The sequence below is a fragment of the Symphodus melops genome (genome assembly GCF_947650265.1).
Source record: "Symphodus melops genome assembly, chromosome: 2".
NCBI lineage: Eukaryota > Metazoa > Chordata > Actinopteri > Labriformes > Labridae > Symphodus > Symphodus melops.
Window position 1 is genome coordinate 16,315,050 of NC_136692.1, and position 8,164 is coordinate 16,323,213.

The 8,164-nt window shown below is 39.7% G+C and overlaps 1 protein-coding gene across 1 annotated transcript in view; it reads right to left on the reverse strand.

Annotated features, from left to right (window-relative positions):
* Positions 1-7,912, reverse strand: part of LOC306819734 (protein phosphatase 1 regulatory subunit 29-like) — a 210,394-nt gene extending 202,482 nt beyond the window's left edge. Inside the window, exon 1 of the mRNA XM_079337256.1 lies at positions 7,717-7,912. The gene's annotated coding sequence lies outside the window, so the exon portion shown is untranslated. The remainder of the gene's footprint in view (positions 1-7,716) is intronic.
* Positions 7,913-8,164: the final 252 nt, after the last annotated feature.

Here is an 8,164-nt window from a genome sequence, read left to right on the forward strand (position 1 = left end):
AAAATCATCACCTTACAATGACAATTCTGCGAAGCTCAATGTCTTTTACGTCTTCCCTCAGGCCAAACCTTCTTTTGCATTCATCTAAAAAGGCAGCCAAATAGCGTTTTTCTTCCCTAACTTATCGCCACCAGCCACAGCCTGAAATTTCACAATGGCAGAAAATAAACATTTGTGAGGCGATAAGATTCTTCCTCCGTGTTCCTGGCCTCATTGTTGAGGAGAAGCAGCACAGTTAACGCTGGAATGCATCATTCTTTTTCTTGCACTATCCATCTTCTCCCCAGTCGTCTCATTTTTTGTGTTGAGAGAAACAGAGAAAGGAATGACCATGAGGTGGAACACCACGGTCTGCCACAAATACAGTCAGACACACAAAGTGAACTTGTCATTTCACACATTCCCAGTTTTGCTCTCCTACATGAACAGTCATTAACAATCAAACAAACGTTTTTTCTATTTTTCTCCAAAGTGAGCTGATCCGGAAGTGCACTTGCTAAAGGTGGTGAACTATGAGAGGTGGTAAGCCAGTTACAATGACTCTTCTATCACAAACAACTTTCAGGAGTTACATTGTTACACAACCTCTTAATCTCTATTTACAGAGACTATAGGTTCAATTCTGATTATGCACTGTGAAAGATTTTAGTATCGGAAGTGTTAGAGTTTTCTTTTAAAAGGACGAGCAGTATCTGTCTATGTTGCAGCAGACGTTGGCTGTGCAGTCCATGTCGAGAGCAAAAGGGGCGGAACATATCAGCTGTTTTGAAATCTGGGAACACATTGGCAATGGGTTAAGTGGAATTTAGTTTTAACTGATCTGTAGAAACAGATATACTGTATGGTTACAAGTGCAGATTACAATCCATTGTGATCTCTACAATAACTCAATATTCTCATTACATGTGCTGCTATTCAAACTGTAAACAATGGCAAAACACAGAAGAGCAAGTCTTGGCCAAAGGCCTCTATCAAGAATCACTGGCCACACAGGACATTATGAAAAGCTACCCATTGCTTCCAGAAGCTTTTGTTGGTAATTCAGTGGGGGTAAACTGTATTTGATTTTTTACATAAAACAACTTCATACAAAATCCATAATATCAGCCTTATTAATTTAAAACATTTTCCACCAAATCAAAGGCCTAAATACAACTACAATAAAAACAATAAAAAATAGAACAATATCGGTATAGAGTTAACATTTATCCCCACTAAAGAGTCTAATTATTAATGGTGTCAGCTTTGCCTCTCATTTAATCCTAGTTTTGTGGTTTGTGGGTTTTTTTCTCTCTGTCAGTGTGTACTTATTTGGATGTGGTAAGTGATTCCACTTCTACTGCCAATCATCCTGACTACTAGCAATCCATCCACAAGCCTAGCCTCTGCAGAATATACCTCAGCTCTACAGTTCAGTCTTTGCCAATTAGTTAGGTTTGCCAATGTGGTTTTTAAGTCATGGCTGACATAAGCTTTGACTAAAGATGTAGCTTGATGTAGTTTTCTTCACTCCTGTTGAATCCTGTCTTTACCTGTGCTGAAGGTTTACTTTCTGACTGTGATCTCTGCCAACCTGTCTCCCATTGCCCCCTCTCTTTCTGTCTGACCTCCGACTGTCAGCTCAGTGCACCTTGCCTACTCCACTGCAGGACACACATCGCTCGTCAGTCTCCATCTCTACAGCCTTCAAACCAAGATACATATAACTGTTGTTAAATGAAATATAATTCATTCATTTAATTTATAATTCAAAAAAACAGAAATTAAAAAAAAGAAAATAAATAAAGGATTTTGTATTAGACTACATCTACAGTAACATTTTTTTAAATTTTAAACGAATAACTTTCAAAAATATTACAAGTACCATTCATACTACTCTGGTGTTTTAGAGCCTCTACAGCTGAGACTTTTTGAAGTGCTGCTGGTGCTGTTTTGATTCAACTTTTCTCTGTAATGGCAGAGACAAACCCTAACCTTTTACTGAGATTATTTCCATGATTTATAGCATAAATTAGTTTTATAAGTAGCAAGTGTCAGAGAAGTTGTGGTTTATGCTGCAGTAAACAAACTGTTATTCCAACAACAAACACATCTAGTAATGTTGCTGGCTTTAATTACATTTTTGCTGTACATGTGAAAAAACCATTGCATGATGTTTTGTATTAACAACCATTCACTCGCACTCTTTCTGCAACTGTTGGTTGATGTGCATTTCCATACTTGTGTGTATGGATGATTTATAGTCATGTAATGATGCTAAAATGCTATGCTTGACAGAGATTATTACCTATTCAAGGGGTAGTATTATTTTCTCCAGCTTGTATTGAAGATGTGTAAAAATTGAAATATCCTATGACGTGTTGGTGCATATTGCTTGCCAGTGTGAGCGAAACAGTGTCACACCTGCGTATTGAGATTGCTAAGAGGGAGGATGTTTTCTAGTGCTTTACAAGAAATCAATAAATTCTATTAGTAGAACAAGCACCGAACATCAGAATTGTAATGGAGTCAAGCCATGCCGTGTGTTCAGCTTTCATGATGTCATACTTGATTCAATGTGTCTGTTTTTTTTCTTTGGTATTTTTATATGATTACAAATTGAATGACGAGGTGGAATGGATCAGACAATCTTATTTCTGCAAAAATCCTATAAGTGTTTAGTTTTTATGAAAAAATCTACAGAATAAAGTGTTCTTAGCTGTTGAAACTTTGATTTCAGACAGAAACTCTTAGACGCTTTTGTTCATTTTAGGCAGATTTTGCAACTCGTAACACTGCAAGAAAACCCTTCTTTGAGAGCGCAGTATAAATACTATACCACATGTGCTTCTGAGGCTTGACCTTACTTACAAAAAATATGATGTTCAATAGCAACCGTAAGCATTTTTTTATTTTTTTCATTTTTTGGCTTTTAGAGAGAAATCTCTTCACCTGAGTCGAGTTCTGTTCTTATCCTGGTCAGAGATCGCAGCTAGTAGGAGGTGTTGAGGGAAATCGGTATTGATTTGTGCTATGACTTTCTCTCCTGATTAGTGATAGTCGCTGTCTGAATGCTACACATCTGTGCACTGTGTGTTTGTGACATTATGGTTGCCTCTGGAATACACTGGATCACTCGTAAGCATCCAAGCACAACTTGTAAGCAAACATCTTTTGGAGTGTGTCTGAACAAGTAAAGTCCTTTATTGGAGCAAAGAGACAGATTTTAATTCATCCTTGTCAAGAAGCCATTGGACTCTATCATTTAAAACATATTTTTGCAAATGTTGCTTGCTGGACAGCTTCTGCTCTAATTTTAGTAGTTCCAAAAAACTGTGCAAACCTTTATACATATTGTATGACACTGTTGTATCATTGCATCTATTTGTGCAGATTGTATTGTTGCTTGCATCGATCAAGTTTTCAGCTGTTAACTCGTGCCACGCTTTGCACTCCATGAATGGTCATTTTGTATGAGTATGCACAATTAAAACCAAAATGTTACACTTTGTTAATAAGTGAAGGAAATGCAGGTTTAAACTCCGTTATTTAGAGACATGCTTCTCACACAAATACTGTAGGTCCAACTTACACAAATGCAAAAAAAATAGGGAGACAGGGATCACGCCAGAACGGTTGGGGAATTAAGCGCCTTGTGCTCAAGAGCACATCAGCAGGGCTTAGGAAGTGCCCTGGCACCTCTCCAGCTACCAGACCAACTTCAACAATATGGTCCACATCAGCGCTTGAACTTCGCTGGTTCCCAATCCAGAGAATTAATTGAAAGCTGCATGTGCTGAGACTATGAGAAAAGTATTAAAATCAACTAAATATCTCGGTTTCCTGTAAACGGCAGACTTTAATAACATAGAGCTTAGTGAGGTAAAGATTTCTAAAAATGTACCACAAACTGGTCATGGGCCCGATTTTAAAGTTCTGAACCATTTTGTTGAGCCTTGCATCATATCCTGTTTTTAGCATCTTAAATTTCGCTTTTAGTGGGGGTTTTTTTAGTTTGACCTAAGGGTATGACTCTCTTTTTTGTCAGTGATAAAGGAATACATCTAAGTGTAGTTACTGAGAAACAAAGAAAGCATTTTCCATCGCAAACCAAAATGAACATCACAGAAATTACAAAAGAAACAGAATCAATTGTTTCCATTGTTCCTTTTTTTCGTTTTCTTTTACCAGAACAGTGTTTCTCTAAGCAGCATCTTATTGTAGCACTAGAGAATCGTCTTCTTAAGGAGAGATGTTTACTTCTATTGTTTAGACGTGTCCCCTTTGACTTCAGTTGTCGAGCTTTTTTCTGACAACCGCATCCCCAAAATGTCGACAAATTATAGTCTTGTTTTCTCCTCCTCTCTTTATTCCTTTAATTACACATAATTGGACTTTGTCCTTTGCAAATTAATTTCCCCTACGTCCTCTTTCTTTAATTGCCAATGTTCAGTCTCAGAACTGTCATTAGTGATGTTTGTTAGCACAGCTTTGTCTCGTTTTTTTTTTTCTCGCATCACTAAAAAGGTTTTATTAAGTAATGAATTTGGCTTTGAGGAACCTGCAGATAGTGTTCAGCATTCTTCAGGGCTCTCACGCTCCTACGTTTTCTTCCTCTCCTCATTACTTTTTCTTCTCCCTTCTGTAATCTGCTTTCTGTTTCATTTTAGTTGTTTTGATCATGCCCTTTCTCGCTGATTCATTGGATTGAGTGTGCTCCCTAGGGACCTATATGTCCAACCTAGTGGTCATACTGTGTTCCTTTCAGAATTTAAAGTAGTTATTTTGAGACACATCTTTGTGGAACATCACATGCATATAATGTAGACCCTATTGTGGTATTTTGTATAAAGAAAATATCATGCCGTCTCAATCAAAGTTTTTTTCAGAAATTGAATAATAATGTACTTGCCCATGGCCACTCATAAAGAAATGCAGACTGACCTTGAACCATGAGAAAAACCAACTGAAGCATGTCTTGAATATAGTATGCATTTGTGTGTATGTGTGTGTGTGTGTGTGTGTGTGTGTGTGTATATGCATGTGTGGGCATCTACTCTGTCTGTCTCTGATTGCCTGTTCACCTGTTGCCCCCCCACGTAAGATTTATGAATGAGATCTCAGGCCTGTGGGCATTAATATACTTCTGCCTGCTGATAGTTACACAGTTGTATTTCAACGCCAGCTAGAGGAGAGGAGGTGGACTTTAAAGGATTATGAAACATCCACCGTATGGAATCTGTTATATATAAAAGATACATTGATGATAATGAAGGCAGTTGTAGATTTGATAGATAAGATATAAATGAATCTCTGCTCGTGTACCTTGATTTGCTTAACATAATCCTCACATTAATAATGATTTGTGTAAAAGTGATGAAGATACAATATGAGTGTTCATGTCAATCATGAAAGCAGATGTTGGTAAAGTAAATAATGGCAATACCAAAGGTAGAGCTGCAATTGTTGTCAAAATGAATGGTAACATGTTTGATATAAATTGAATTGGCGAGGCTTTTTAGAACAGATTGTTATTTATTTTTTTAAGCCTCACAGGTGACAGTTTTTCCCGTGTTTCATTTTTTTGTATGTTGTAGTAATATGAATAGTTGGGGGGGGGGGGGGTGGGGGGGGGTGAACTTAATAATCAGCGGGAGTGCTGCAGAATAGTTGTGAACACATGAGCCGTTTTCTAACGTTATGAAGATCAAAAGCTAAACCACTTTATCAAGAAAATGATCAGCAGAATAATCAATTCAGAAAATAATTGCCAAAGCCCTTATTAATGGAAATTGCAACATTGATGTTAATGAAGATGATAATGAGGAGATAATAAGAGGGTAAGGTTGATTAAAAAAAGAACTGATGGTGATTATGATGATTAGATATAGAGGTAGGGAATATTATGAGTCAGGTATAAAAAGGTTTTTTGATATCAATATGGTGATGATCATGGCCAGAACATGATAGAAAATATGAGGAAGATAGAGGTGGTGACTTTAATAAAAGAGTTAGAATTAAGAATGAAAATAATACAGATGGTTATTTTATTGATGATAAAGAATACCATGTTATATAATATAATAAAGATGCCTTTTGGTTTAAAGGTGTGGTCAATGCAAACAGGGACAACAAGAGAATGATTGTTGGACTACAGAGAAAAAGCATTAACACGTGAAGGGAAGTTGTCAGTGAAGATAACAAATAATCATAAAGGTGAACAAAATAAAAAGGAAAAGTTATTATGATCAGACTTATAATAAACTCCTGTCCTGACATGTTTGTGAGCCTTCTGAAACTTGGCTTTGGTTCCAGCAGTCTGCGGTTTTAAGCACGGTCCTGAGCCACGCACAAACCACAAAGATATACATACATTAATGTATCCAATTTACAGAGCGACTGGGAGGCAATCTCATTAGATTCAAAACATATCATCGCTGCATGGCCTTTGGCTTGCTCTGTCAGTCCGGATAGCTCTCGTGGTGGCAATCATCTGTCATGACTGCACGCGTATGTTTGGTTTGTGCTCAGAGCTAAAAGGAGGGAGTTAAGAGGGTGTAATATCTGGGTGAGGGTGTCTTCTCCGTGGCCAGGTGGGTCGCCAACCTTCAGCCTAAGATCATCCTGATCAGTCGGTGAGATGACGGAGTAAGAGCGCGGGACCCGCAGCTTTGTGCGTCAGTGCGCATTGGAGAGGCGATAAATCAAACGCCTGGCAGAGAGCGCTGGTGTAGGACGCCATCACCCCCTCCCCCCCCCCCCCCCCCTTTCCCTTTCTTCCCCTCTCACCCCCATCTCCCCCTTCGCTTTCTCATCTGCCATCTCCCCTCTCCATGTCTCTCTCATCTCTATTCTCGCTCCGTCCCGAAACGCATCTGCTGCTGAATGAGGTTTGTGTAGCAGGCTATAGCTTCCTCCCTCTCTTCCATCCTCACTAATGCAAAATTTATCGAAACAACCACTTTGATATTGAAATTGATAACTCGCGCACAGGCACTCCTGTGCGCACGCAGACCACGCATGCATCTTCTCAGCCATCTCTGCTGCGAACTCTCCCTTTATCTGCAAGCAATCACACAGTCTATATAATGATGGTTCACACACATGCAGATTTCGCCGCTACACACACATTCAGAGGCAGCCGCCGTGTCAACAAGCAACACCTCCCCGCTTCGAGCGTATCAGCCGGGGATCTCCTGATCCTCAGGCTGTCGATGCACACCAGAGGGTCTTCCTCATCAGCTGTCCTGCTCACCTTCATATAGAAACACAAACTCTGAGGCGATAATTATAAAACTGCCCTTTGGCCATCTAACAATGGATAGATAGTCAATAGGTCATGTCTGCAACAACTGCTTAAATATGTAAACCCTTGTTTTATTTTAATTGTTTTCTTCTCCAAATCTTCTATTCACTGGCCGTCATCTGCTTCTTTATGCCATTAAGTGTCAGAGGGTTAGACTCTCAACCCAACACTGACCCGGGACCATGTGAACCTTCATGATCACCAGAAAAAAAGAAAAAGAAAAAAAAAAGATCATTTGGGTGAAACAACAAGACTTAAGGCTCCTCCACACTTTTCCTTGCGATTCACGAAACCAAGACCCCATAACGTTGCCTCATACGCGCTCACACGCATCCCACAAGTGCAGGAGCACACCCATTCTTACCCAAAACATATTCAGCTGCTTAGCCCAGCTTGGACACTATACAGCGCACGTTTTTAACTCGTCTTACCTTGATTGGTTTTCAGCGGGGAAGAAGAGGCAGCATGCAGCTTTACGGTCCGTTCTGCAGCGGCTCAGACGGAGAAAGAGAAGTATTATCCTTGGGCAGCGGCGGAGGTCCGTGCGTTCCAGCGAAGAGAGAGAGAGTATACGTAAGAGGAGGGATGAGAGACAGAAGAGAGAGAGAGAGAGAGAGAGCGAGAGAGTGAGTGAGTGAGTGAGAGACAGAGTGGGGGCGGTTCGGTTCGACAGAGGGGTGATGTTGAATCGGGGCAACAGCCGTTCCTCATTTCAGAAGAGTGAGAAGAACCTGCAGGGAAAAAAATAGAAAGCTGAAAAATGTTGGATGTGCATGTTTCAAATGCCAAAGGAAGCCCTGCTTAAATATCACAGTAATATTCCCACCGGGACTTCACGCATCTGTGATTCTCTGAAGACCGTTTCTGTCGACCTTGTGT